A 12,944-nucleotide genomic window follows, 5' to 3' on the forward strand; every position below is an offset into this window, starting at 1 on the left:
CTCAATAATTTCTGGTTGTACTGTATATTACGCCAACAAACGCCCCCATCACACTGAAGCTCATTCGTTATTATTAGAAGAGGTTAATGACATAAGCTCAAATACACACGCATAGAGAATGCTAAGCCAATCTGATGTTTAAGGATTTGATAACACCACGTCAGAAAGCTACAAGAAATAAGACAGGCGATAAATACACCCTAGTACGCCACGTCTGTATACCCAAATTCCCAAAGATGACATGTGTGTTATCAAGCGTTGACCCGTTGCTACAGTGCTGCATTGAGACTATCATGATCAATGGGTGTACAACATGTACATTCTATCTCAAGAATGCATTGGTCTCCTATGTGCGATGCCCCTAACGAATTTTCAGAGTCAGCCTAATATGTTTACAATGAGAAGACCCATTATGTGCCTTGACATAAACATAAACACGAGGTCAGTAGTTAATGCTGATAATGTTGGCGATCATACGCAGTGGAAACTTCGCTTTCAAAAACGTTTAAATAGGAAATAATATATTGTCATACAATGTTAAACAGGTGTGGCACAAATAAAGTTGAGAAATAGAATCATATTTAGTCTCATCAGAGCAAAATGATTTGGCCGCATTATATACAGTAAATAAAATTATCACTGTCGATAGTGCACGTGTAAAATTGGTACAGCTACGCTTCTTTGTTTGTAAGCTATTTCCTACTTTAATTACCATTCATGTACATTATAAATTGTTAATGGCTAAGGGGTACCATCATAATCCTAGAACAATGAAGAATATTGTTTTATATTGACTGATTTAAGTGCGTTTTAAAATGAAATTAGAATGAAATGATTTAGTTTAAAAATAAAATTAAAATGAAATGGTTTAAGTATAATCAATATATCAAAGCAAATGTCATACCAAAATGTTTATGCATATATGGGAGTGAACCTTTGTCAGAGGGGTATTTTAACAAATCTCATGGCAGCTCAGTTCCAACAGTCCAGTGTTCAAATGTGATCATAGAGGGTAACTATAGGAAAATTAACGTCTACCTTGCAGTCGCTGGCGGGGTGACTGAATGGAATAATTGGAGCAAACCACAGTGTGGAGAAAGTTGTGGAAAGATATTCTGGGATATGTCCTTCGAAACAGAGCTTGTACCAATCCACCCCCTACGAATAATGGTCAAGACTGTACGGAACATTTGCAAGAAACAGGAAGAAGTTCTTGCAACCTTCCTCCTTGCTCAAGTTAGTTTCTAATGACTACTACTAATGGAAATTAACATATATAAACATATGCTAAATATATCCCTATTTCATCCCCAAGGCCTATTATCACTTGCTGAATTAATTTCATGTAACCCACTCAACTACTGTACATTATCCTTAATATCACTTCACTACCGGCTTCCCAACAACCTCTTTATCCCCTATTTAACAACCTATGTACATCATTTCCCACTGGCTGCCCATCAACATCCTTAATCTCTTATGTATACAACCATGTACATCTTCTCTACTGGCTTCCAGTCAACCTACTTAATCCTGTATAACATCTGTGTTATTAACCTCTTCTATTGTATAAACAACTCATTTTCGCCCTCACCTCTCATCTATTGTCCACAGAACAAAGAAGTTGTATTTCCATAAAATTGTCCTCATTCTTCGTATCCAAACTAACTAAGTGTGGGCCAGGACAAGGAACTAACTAACTAAGGTAACCCTGACATCAAGAGTTAGGAACTTGTAACAATGTTGGAAACAAGGGTGCAGGAGATAACTGACCTACTGAAAAACATTCATGTGTTGTGTTGAAAGAAATTATATATGAAATCAGATGCTTTTAGCAGTGCCTGTTTTTTAGGTTTCGAATTATGCAGCTGTTCGCTGGTTAAATGCATCACTATCACCTACTAGCTCAAAAGTTCTTAACGTTTCAGGTAATGACAATGTTACCAACTGGACAGAATGGAGTCAGCCATCATGTACAGTAACCTGCGGTAAAGGAATAAACGGAACCGTGAGCAGGACTAGGAGTGTATCATGCCATCGAATGGAACCACCTGCCTTGCACGTCTTCTGAAACGGAGTTCAGAGAATGCATTCTCCCTGACTGCCCAGGTACCCTTTACAATTTACTGTTACATAATGCTAACATTAATGCCATTTTACAAAAACTTTCAGACAATGCAAATATGTTAGACGATATGTAAAATATGTAAACTTTTATGCATGTTAAGGGTAAACATAGTTTTCTCTAAAACATCAGCTAATAAATGTGTTCTTAATCTTAACAGGTATACATATGAAATGACATCTTATTGTTGCAGACCTTTCTCTCTATATACACAAAAACAAAAAAGGAAAATGCCAAATAAAGTGTAAATGCCTCTAAAATTATTACTTTTAGTATAGCTGCATGTATTAAAATCTTTGTTTATGATTCCGTGACTTCTCTACCTCGGAACTACTTTCATAATTAATTGTGTTCAGTATTTGGCGGGGTTTTTTTCAAGGCGAATAAAGACTTTGAGTGTGCTCTACGAAGCCATTATTCACTGTGGAATGTATTAAATGCTTTAAAGATACCTTTTCTTGGACAAGTTAAACTATAATATAAATAATGACTCAATACATTACGTTATTGACAGCCTATCAACTTCAGTTGAAAGGAATGGAATGCTTCTTTTACCACTGATTAAATCCACGAACACGTACTAACAGACCTATGTTATGACATACTGTATAATCGTCTACGGACATGGCAACATCCATTTTAAATACTTACAAATTTCATTCGGCAGCAAACCCCAGATGTTAACTATTTTATTTGCACACGATGCAAATACGTCTAAAAAATCTAAAAATATTACCAAATTCAATTAAAATTGCCACGCACCTACGTTGACCTATTATGATTATATTTACTGGTATCTTCATTCATAAATAGAACACCATGTTATATAGGATACCTGTATGGATAGTATAGATTTACATTTGTATCAGACGAGGTCATTTCACTTGTCCCTCACCATTTTAGTTTAGGTCTGTCTTTATGTTGACACATCTATCGTGTTCTGGTAAACTGTAACAACTGGACATGTCTAAAATCGGCTCTGCCATGAGACTGTAGAAGGATTGATTCTCTTATTGATCTAAAGATTTGCCATACATTTGTCATAGCAGTCTATAATTTATCCGAAAATGTGCATGTGTTCTCATAGAAGACTAACGTGCATTTGTTTGAATGTATAGAAACAAACAAACAAACAAACAAACAAACAAACAAACAAACAAACAAACAAAACAAACAAACAAACAAACAAACAAACAAACAAACAAACAAACAAACAAACAAACAAACAAACAAAACAAACCACACTAAGCAAATACCAAAATCAAACAAATCTAAATCTAACACGCAGTTACGAAAAAAAAAAAAAACTCCCAAAGAAACATATTCTATTTGGTGTATAGAGCCAGTCAGAAATGACATAATGGTGTTCGCGGGTACTGTTTAGAAAGTAACTATTTATTAAACGACCACGTTAAGCAGTAGTTTTGCGGATATAGCGGCCTGCCCCAAAACTGAAAATTTAAAACAATCAAACTACAAAATCCTAATTATACCTTTGCATGCTTCGATTCAGTGCCGTAATAGGTAAGACAAAGGCATACAACTACCTCGGATCTCCGAAACGAATCAATTCTTGCCATAGCCAAATGGTGCATTGCAAAGAAAATCCCACATATGAAAAAATTCTGCTCAGATAGACATATGCCTAAAGTAGCATAAATGCTATTGAAGTGACATAAAGCGCATTTGTTACACCTCATGAATGGATTGCAAAACGATGACGCTTTGCAGATGATAAGTTAATAGTGGTCGGTAATATTTTCAAAGACATCGGATGAGTCCTCAGTGTGCTATATTCCAAAACAAAGATCTGTTGAGACTTGAGTTGGACCTTGAAGGAATTTGTATACAAATTGCTTTCTAAGTGCATTCCTCAGATGTGCATTTATTCGATTTCTAACGGCATCAAATGAGTCCTCAGTTTGCTATATTCCACGCACAACGCTCAGGTGATACTAGAGTTGGACCTAAAAGAAATCTCAGTACGTCTACAAAGCAGGTTTGATTGTGCTTACCTACTGAAATCTTTCTGTTCTCACGATACGCAGCCTAAAGCTGGCTAAAGACAAAATCAGCATTTTAAAACAATGATGGTGTTTGGTATTGAAGATATATAAATGGCTACCATATCCCTAAGTTGTCCATGTTGATGCTTTGCAGTTGATGGAGGACTGTCAAACTGGACATCGTGGTCAATCGTACCCTGCCCTGTCACATGCGGAGTAAATGCCATGACGAATCAGAGCAGACGTAGGGAGTGCAACGCCCCTGCTCCAGATGCCGGTGGCAAGAACTGCACTGGATCACTGATGGAAACCAGTCAAACTCCCTGCAGTGTTCCAGCATGTAACGGTATGGGATGCCAATATTTCCACAAAGCTCTTACTATCTGTTGCGTACATGTGCATGTCTCTGTGGGAATATCGATGTGTGAAATTGTGTCTTTTTGGTCATTTGTTGACCTACAATAATCAGATGTAGTCCCAAGCAGTTCTGAGCAAATGAATCACAATTACTGTATATGGGTGCTGGTTGATGTGGTAGAATTGTTCAAACTACCTGCAACTAATAACCTATAATAACAGTAAGTGTAGGCCCATAATCATAAGGGCAGGTGGAGTATCCAAACTGACGAAATGAAGAGTATTAGAAAAGTTCTTGAGAAATTCCGATTTCTAGTTTTGCCAAAGACCTAGTAATGGCAAAAGCAAGTGTGTGTCCGAATGACACGTTTGTACAGATTCCAATGTTCATTCATCTTTGTAGATAGGATAAAACGTTGTTGAGAGAAATATGCAGGCATTGCACTAAAGAATTAAGGATTCGCTTATTTCAACCATTAGGCGAAGACGAAGTTGGCGAGTGGACCCAGTGGAGTGCTCCAGTATGTACAGCCAGTTGTGGTCTAGGGCAAGAGGGAAGCAGCATAGAAAGAACCAGGACTTGTGTTGCACCAGCCAATAATATCAGCTGTACAGCCATGCTTATAGACACGCAAACGGGGGAGACTGTGGTCTCCCTAAATGTCCAGGTAAATGTGTAGCCGCTTTAATCCTATCTCTTCTATATACTTCCTTATGATACTATGCAGTCTTACTCTGAAGTTTAACTTGTTTATCAAATCAAAGGATTGTTCATATAACTTGCTGGCACACAAACAAGTTTTACAAATAAGATGATCTAAGAAAAACACTTCTTTCATGCTGACGACAATTTCCGTCTCTTTCTTTAATGAGCACATTATTAAATGCAAGGCGTGTCCTCACATGTGTATTTATATCGATTTCTAACGGCATCAAATGAGTCCTCAGTTTGCTATATTCAACGCACAACGCACAGGTGAGACTTGAGTTGGACCTAAACGAAATCTCAGTACGTCTACAAAGCAGGTTTGATTGTGCTTACCTACTGAAATCTTTCTGTTCTCACGATACGCAGCATAAAGCTGGCTAAAGACAATATCAGCATTGTAAAACAATGATGGGGTTTGGAATTGAAGATATATGAATGACTACCATATATCCCTAAGTTGTCCATGTTGATGCTTTGCAGTTGATGGAGGACTGTCAAACTGGACATCGTGGTCAATCGTACCGTGCCTGTCACATGCGGAGTAAATGCCATGACGAATCAGAGCAGACGTAGGGAGTGCAACGCCCCTGCTCCAGATGCCGGTGGCAAGAACTGCACTGATCCACTGATGGAAACCAGTCAAACTCCCTGCAGTGTTCCAGCGTGTAGCGGTATGGGATGCCAATATTTCCACATAGCTCTTACTATCTGTCGCGTACATGTGCATGTCTCTGTGGGAATATCGATGTGTGAAATTGTGTCTTTTGGTCATTTGTTGACCTACAATAATCAGATGTAGTCCCAAGCAGTTCTGAGCAAATGAATCACAATTACTGTATATGGGTGCTGGTTGATGATTTTAGAATTGTTCAAACTACCTGCAACTAATAACCTATAATGACAGTAAGTGTAGGCCCATAATCATAAGGGCAGGTGGAGTATCCAAACTGACGAAATGAAGAGTATTAGAAAAGTTCTTGAGAAATTCCGATTTCTAGTTTTGCCAAAGACCTAGTAATGGCAAAACAAGTGTGTGTCCGAATGACACGTTTGTACAGATTCCAATGTTCATTCATCTTTGTAGATAGGATAAAACGTTGTTGAGAGAAATATGCAGGCATTGCACTAAAGAATTAAGGATTCGCTTATTTCAACCATTAGGCGAAGACGAAGTTGGCGAGTGGACCCAGTGGAGTGCTCCAGTATGTACAGCCAGTTGTGGTCTAGGGCAAGAGGGAAGCATAGAAAGAACCAGGACTTGTGTTGCACCAGCCAATAATATCAGCTGTACAGCCATGCTTATAGACACGCAAACGGGAGACTGTGGTCTCCCTAAATGTCCAGGTAAATGTGTAGCCGCTTTAATCCTATCTCTTATATATACTTCCTTATGATACTATGCAGTCTTACTCTGAAGTTTAACTTGTTTATCAAATCAAATTCTTGTTCATATCACTTGCTGGCACACAAGCAGGTTTACAAATAAGATGATCTAAGAAAAACACTTCTTTCATGCTGACGACAATTTCCGTCTCTTTCTTTAATGAGCACATTATTAAATGCAAGGCGTGTCCTCACATGTGTATTTATATCGATTTCTAACGGCATCAAATGAGTCCTCAGTTTGCTATAGTCAACGCACAACGCACAGGTGAGACTTGAGTTGGACCTAAACGAAATCTCAGTACGTCTACAAAGCAGGTTTGATTCTGCTTACCTACTGAAATCATTTTTTTCTCACGATACGCAGCCTAAAGCTGGCTAAAGACAATGTCAACATTGTAAATCAATGATGGTGTTTGGTTGTGAAGGTATATGAATGACTACCATATCCCTAAGTTGTCGATGTTGATGCTTTGCAGTTGATGGAGGACTGTCAAACTGGACATCGTGGTCAATCGTACCCTGCCCTGTCACATGCGGAGTAAATGCCATGACGAATCAGAGCAGACGTAGGGAGTGCAACGCCCCTGCTCCAGATGCCGGTGGCAGAACTGCACTGATCCACTGATGGAAACCAGTCAAACTCCCTGCAGTGTTCCAGCGTGTAGCGGTATGGGATGCCAATATTTCCACATAGCTCTTACTATCTGTCGCGTACATGTGCATGTCTCTGTGGGATTATCGATGTGTGAAATTGTGTCTTTTTGGTCATTTGTTGACCTACAATAATCAGATGTAGTCCCAAGCAGTTCTGAGCAAATGAATCACAATTACTGTATATGGGTGCTGGTTGATGTGATAGAATTGTTCAAACTACCTGCAACTAATAACCTATAATGACAGTAAGTGTAGGCCCATAATCATAAGGGCAGGTGGAGTATCCAAACTGACGAAATGAAAGAGTATTAGAAAAGTTCTTGAGAAATTCCGATTTCTAGTTTTGCCAAAGACCTAGTAATGGCAAAACAAGTGTGTGTCCGAATGACACGTTTGTACAGATTCCAATGTTCATTCATCTTTGTAGATAGGATAAAACGTTGTTGAGAGAAATATGCAGGCATTGCACTAAAGAATTAAGGATTCGCTTATTTCAACCATTAGGCGAAGACGAAGTTGGCGAGTGGACCCAGTGGAGTGCTCCAGTATGTACAGCCAGTTGTGGTCTAGGGCAAGAGGGAAGCATAGAAAGAACCAGGACTTGTGTTGCACCTGCCAATAATATCAGCTGTACAGCCATGCTTATAGACACGCAAACGGGAGACTGTGGTCTCCCTAAATGTCCAGGTAAATGTGTAGCCGCTTTAATCCTATCTCTTCTATATACTTCCTTATGATACTATGCAGTCTTACTCTGAAGTTTAACTTGTTTATCAAATCAAATTCTTGTTCATATAACTTGCTGGCACACAAGCAGGTTTACAAATAAGATGATCTAAGAAAAACACTTCTTTCATGCTGACGACATTTTCCGTCTCTTTCGTTAATGAGCACATTATTAAATGCAAGGCGTGTCCTCACATGTGTATTTATATCGATTTCTAACGGCATCAAATGAGTCCTCAGTTTGCTATAGTCAACGCACAACGCACAGGTGAGACTTGAGTTGGACCTAAACGAAATCTCAGTACGTCTACAAAGCAGGTTTGATTCTGCTTACCTACTGAAATCATTTTTTTCTCACGATACGCAGCCTAAAGCTGGCTAAAGACAATGTCAACATTGTAAATCAATGATGGTGTTTGGTTGTGAAGGTATATGAATGACTACCATATCCCTAAGTTGTCGATGTTGATGCTTTGCAGTTGATGGAGGACTGTCAAACTGGACATCGTGGTCAATCGTACCCTGCCCTGTCACATGCGGAGTAAATGCCATGACGAATCAGAGCAGACGTAGGGAGTGCAACGCCCCTGCTCCAGATGCCGGTGGCAAGAACTGCCCTGGATCACTGATGGAAACCAGTCAAACTCCCTGCAGTGTTCCAGCATGTAACGGTATGAGATGCCAATATTTTCACATAGCTCTTACTATCTGTTGCGTACATGTGCATGTCTCTGTGGGATTATCGATGTGTGAAATTGTTTTTTTTTTGGACATTGGTTGACCTACAATAATCAGGTGTAGTCCCAAGCAGTTCTGAGTAAATGAATCACAATTACTGTATAGGGGTGCTGGTTGATGTGATAGAATTGTTCAAACTACCTGCAACTATAAACCCATGAGAGTAAGTGTAGGCCCATAACCATAAGGGTAGGTGGAGTATCCGAAAATGAAATGAAGAGTATTAGAAAAGTTCTTGAGAAATTCCGATTTCTAGTTTTGCCAAAGACCTAGTAATGGCAAAAGCAAGTGTGTGTCCGAATGACACGTTTGTACAGATTCCAATGTTCATTCATCTTTGTAGATAGGATAAAACGTTGTTGAGAGAAATATGCAGGCATTGCACTAAAGAATTAAGGATTCGCTTATTTCAACCATTAGGCGAAGACGAAGTTGGCGAGTGGACCCAGTGGAGTGCTCCAGTATGTACAGCCAGTTGTGGTCTAGGGCAAGAGGGAAGCATAGAAAGAACCAGGACTTGTGTTGCACCAGCCAATAATATCAGCTGTACAGCCATGCTTATAGACACGCAAACGGGAGACTGTGGTCTCCCTAAATGTCCAGGTAAATGTGTAGCCGCTTTAATCCTATCTCTTCTATATACTTCCTTATGATACTATGCAGTCTTACGACAAAGAATACACTACTCTAACAAGCAACTTGCTAATAAGAAACGTATTTTCGGTACAAAGAATTCCGTCTGAATCGCACGATATATCACCTACTTTGTCCTCATATGTTTTTTAGTGGTCAATGTAATTGTATTGTTACATATTTATTCAGGATGTAACTAATATAAATATGTGCAGTTTGTCTTTATGAAGCACTCTCGTTAAATTTCGTAACTACTTTTCGTTTGTTTCTAAATTTACTGCTGTCGACCTTACATGCCCATCCGCAAGGAAAGGGTCTTTTCATTTTTGTACTTAGTTTGAGAAGAAATCACCTACAAAGTCAGCTTCAAGCATACAATAGATAGTAAAATGAGTTAGTGATGGTGAGAACTGATATTTCGTTCACCCTTATTATTATCAGTTGGTTGATTAGCCCAGTAAAGTGATCACTGGTTTCATCATGTTATTGAACACCTCTTAAAAGAATTATTGGGTCGGTGGCGTAGCCTAATGGTTAAAGCTCCACTCGTCACTTTGAGGACCCGGGTTCGATTCCCCACATGGGTACAACGTGTGAAGCCCATTTATGGTGTCCCCCGCCGTGATATTGCCGGACTATTGCTAAACGCGGCTTGAAACTATACTCTCTCACTCACTAAAAGAATTACATAACTTCTCACACTTGTAAGAATCTGAGACATAAATGCATAAAAAAACTAAAATTCGTAGATGAGTATTACTAATGTGTTTTTGCATTTTTTACGAAGCAGTTTTTATGATTACAGAATGCCATTTAGAAAGTGATCAAATGTAACATATGTTATATTTGGGATTACACTTTCTTAGTAAAGTACAGATTCTAGTACTTTTTGAGTTGAGCCCCATCCGGGATTCAAACTCACACCCTCAGAGTCAGGCACCTAATCGCCAGCACACAAAGTCATCCGCCTAACCCGCTCAGCTACCGCGACCTCCACCCCCCAAAAAACCCAAAACAAACAAAAAACACCAAACAAACAAACAAACAACACTTATCACAGGGGTAAACAAAGCCCGCAGTCTAGACTACCAGTTGCCCGATTTCCATTTTTGTGGAATCTGAGCGGGTTAGGCGGGTTAGGCGGCTGACTATGTTTGCTGGCGATTAGGTGCCTGACTCTGAGGGTGTGAGTTTGAATCCCGGATGGGGCGACGACGAGGGCACACCATTCAATACTTTAGTCAAGCTTTCTAAAAATCTTTATCAGTGACAAAAACTGGCGTAATACCCTATTCTGGCATGTTCCACATGTTAACGTGTTTGTTCAGATCAAGAACTCGGAAAGGGGAAGGATACACTTACCTTTTTGCAAATACCATGTATTATCATTATTTGATAAATATAAAAGCACATGATTATGATATAACTTCGGAGTCATTGGAATGATTTCTCCCGGGAACGGAAATGATTGTTTCGCATTTATTTGGACAAGTTGTTGTTTTCCCACAGTTCATGGAGGATTGTCAAACTGGACAATGTGGTCGGTTGTTCCCTGCTCCAGAACATGCGGACTGAATGCCACAACAAGTCGCAGTAGACGCAGGACTTGCACAGATCCTTCTCCAATGTATGGTGGAAATAATTGTACAGGATCGTTGTCTGAAACCCAGAGATTGTTCTGTAGTGTCCCACCTTGCATTGGTATGTAACTTAAAGTATGTAACTTGAAAGTGTCTACATTGTATTATCAAAGTTCATTATTGATAGTGAGAAACTGCGTTTTATCTTACATAGCTTGTATCAATATTCCTGCAGTATCATAATGGTAAACATCATAAATTGACTTTATAGCTGGTACTGAATAATGCCTACGCCTTCAACATGACCAGCGTCAGTGTTTCAGAATATGCTACTAACGCTTGTTGCAATAGCCCGTTTTATAAAGGTTATTACACGGAAATAATGCATCCTATGACTGACTCACTAACTGACGGACTCACTCACTCGCTCAGCTTCTCACGCAATTACTCATTCACTCACATTGTAGGTGATGATAACGTGACGGAGTGGTCATCGTGGAGCAACATCTCCTGCCCAACCACATGCGGTCGAGGAACAAAGGGCGACGTTACAAGGACCAGGGAGTGTATTGAACCGTCTAGTGGTACAACATGCTCAGCACCACTTGAAGACAGGCGCCGTGAAGACTGCAATCTTTCTGAATGCCCAGGTTTGCATCAGTCGTGTACACGCGGTTAAGTCATTACACCATTGATTGAAGTGGCCTTGTTTCATGAACACATACAATGAACCAAGAAATGAGAGCAGCATGTGCATCAAGTGAGTATCGACGGGGTGAAATAACTCCCAGCAATTCCATGTTTGGCATCAGATGTAGGCTTAATAAGATTTGGTGGTCACCTGGTTTGATCTTGGCCTGGTTGATATCGTTCCTCTCTTACCTGACGCATGGATTGAATATTTAGTACACGCAGTAGAAAGGACAAAATACATTAGTGTCTGACAGTGGCTGTTTTATAAGTACATACATGAGGTCATTAGTTATAAATATAAATATACTACCATGTTTAGTGGACGGAAGACCTGGTCTGTGGTCAGCGTGGATAGAGCCACCTTGCCTAGTGACGTGCGGACCAGCAACGGAGATACACCTGCTACGAAAAAGAAACTGCTCAGACCCACAGCCAGCCTTTGGTGGGAGGAACTGTACAGATCCACTCTTGGAGACAAGGATCGGAATATGTGGTGGAGCTGACTGTGAAGAGCCACGTGAGTTGACATCCTCTAAAATGAAACGCAGAGGTGATAAAGGTGTAGAGCTTCGATAGTGTCAACGAAATATCTGTCAGTGTCAGTAGCATCGACGTTCACAGCTGTTTCTGTAAACAGAGTACCCAAATATACCATTGTACGTTTACATTCATATTTAATCAGACATGTAATTACGAACCGTTTGAACGAGCGTTTCATTTAAGGAGGGTATATGACACTCAATAACAACAATGATTATAAATATGTCTACGAATTATTTCACTTTTCTGTCTTCTCCTAAGACAAATAAAGGGAAATAATAAAAACGAAACCTTCGACAAAGGAAGGCGCCTTGGTAGCCTTGGCCAGCCGATGACCACTATCCGTGCATAGAAGTAAATCTGTAAAACTATCCCTAGAAGAGGTTATACACAGTTGGACATGGTTGTTCTGTCTCATGTTGTCAATTTCTTTGATCTCACGAATACACACTGTAAGTTGGTAGGAGGAAGGATTGCTGATACCGACCTGTCCAAACCAAACCTTACCGTGAGGGTAACCTTGCTACGTCCGCATGAAATGCTAATTACAGCATTTGTATCATCTATCCTTTCAGCAATCCCAGCAGCTGTTAGCTATCTCGCTATCGGTATATCCAGCACTGTGGCGTTGGTGTTCATCGCCACCATCGTTGGAATCGCCATTCGCTATTTCATGAAACGGTGAGTTTCATATGCTAAGTCAGCGCTGGGTCGTTAACGATGAGTGAGTGAGTTGGGGTTAGAACGATTTAACCAGTATTTTGGTGAAGCGAACGCTGACATCTAAATGTGAAACC

The sequence above is a fragment of the Haliotis rubra genome, unplaced genomic scaffold, assembly GCF_003918875.1.
Source record: "Haliotis rubra isolate DU_JTF1 unplaced genomic scaffold, ASM391887v1 Scf446, whole genome shotgun sequence".
NCBI lineage: Eukaryota > Metazoa > Mollusca > Gastropoda > Lepetellida > Haliotidae > Haliotis > Haliotis rubra.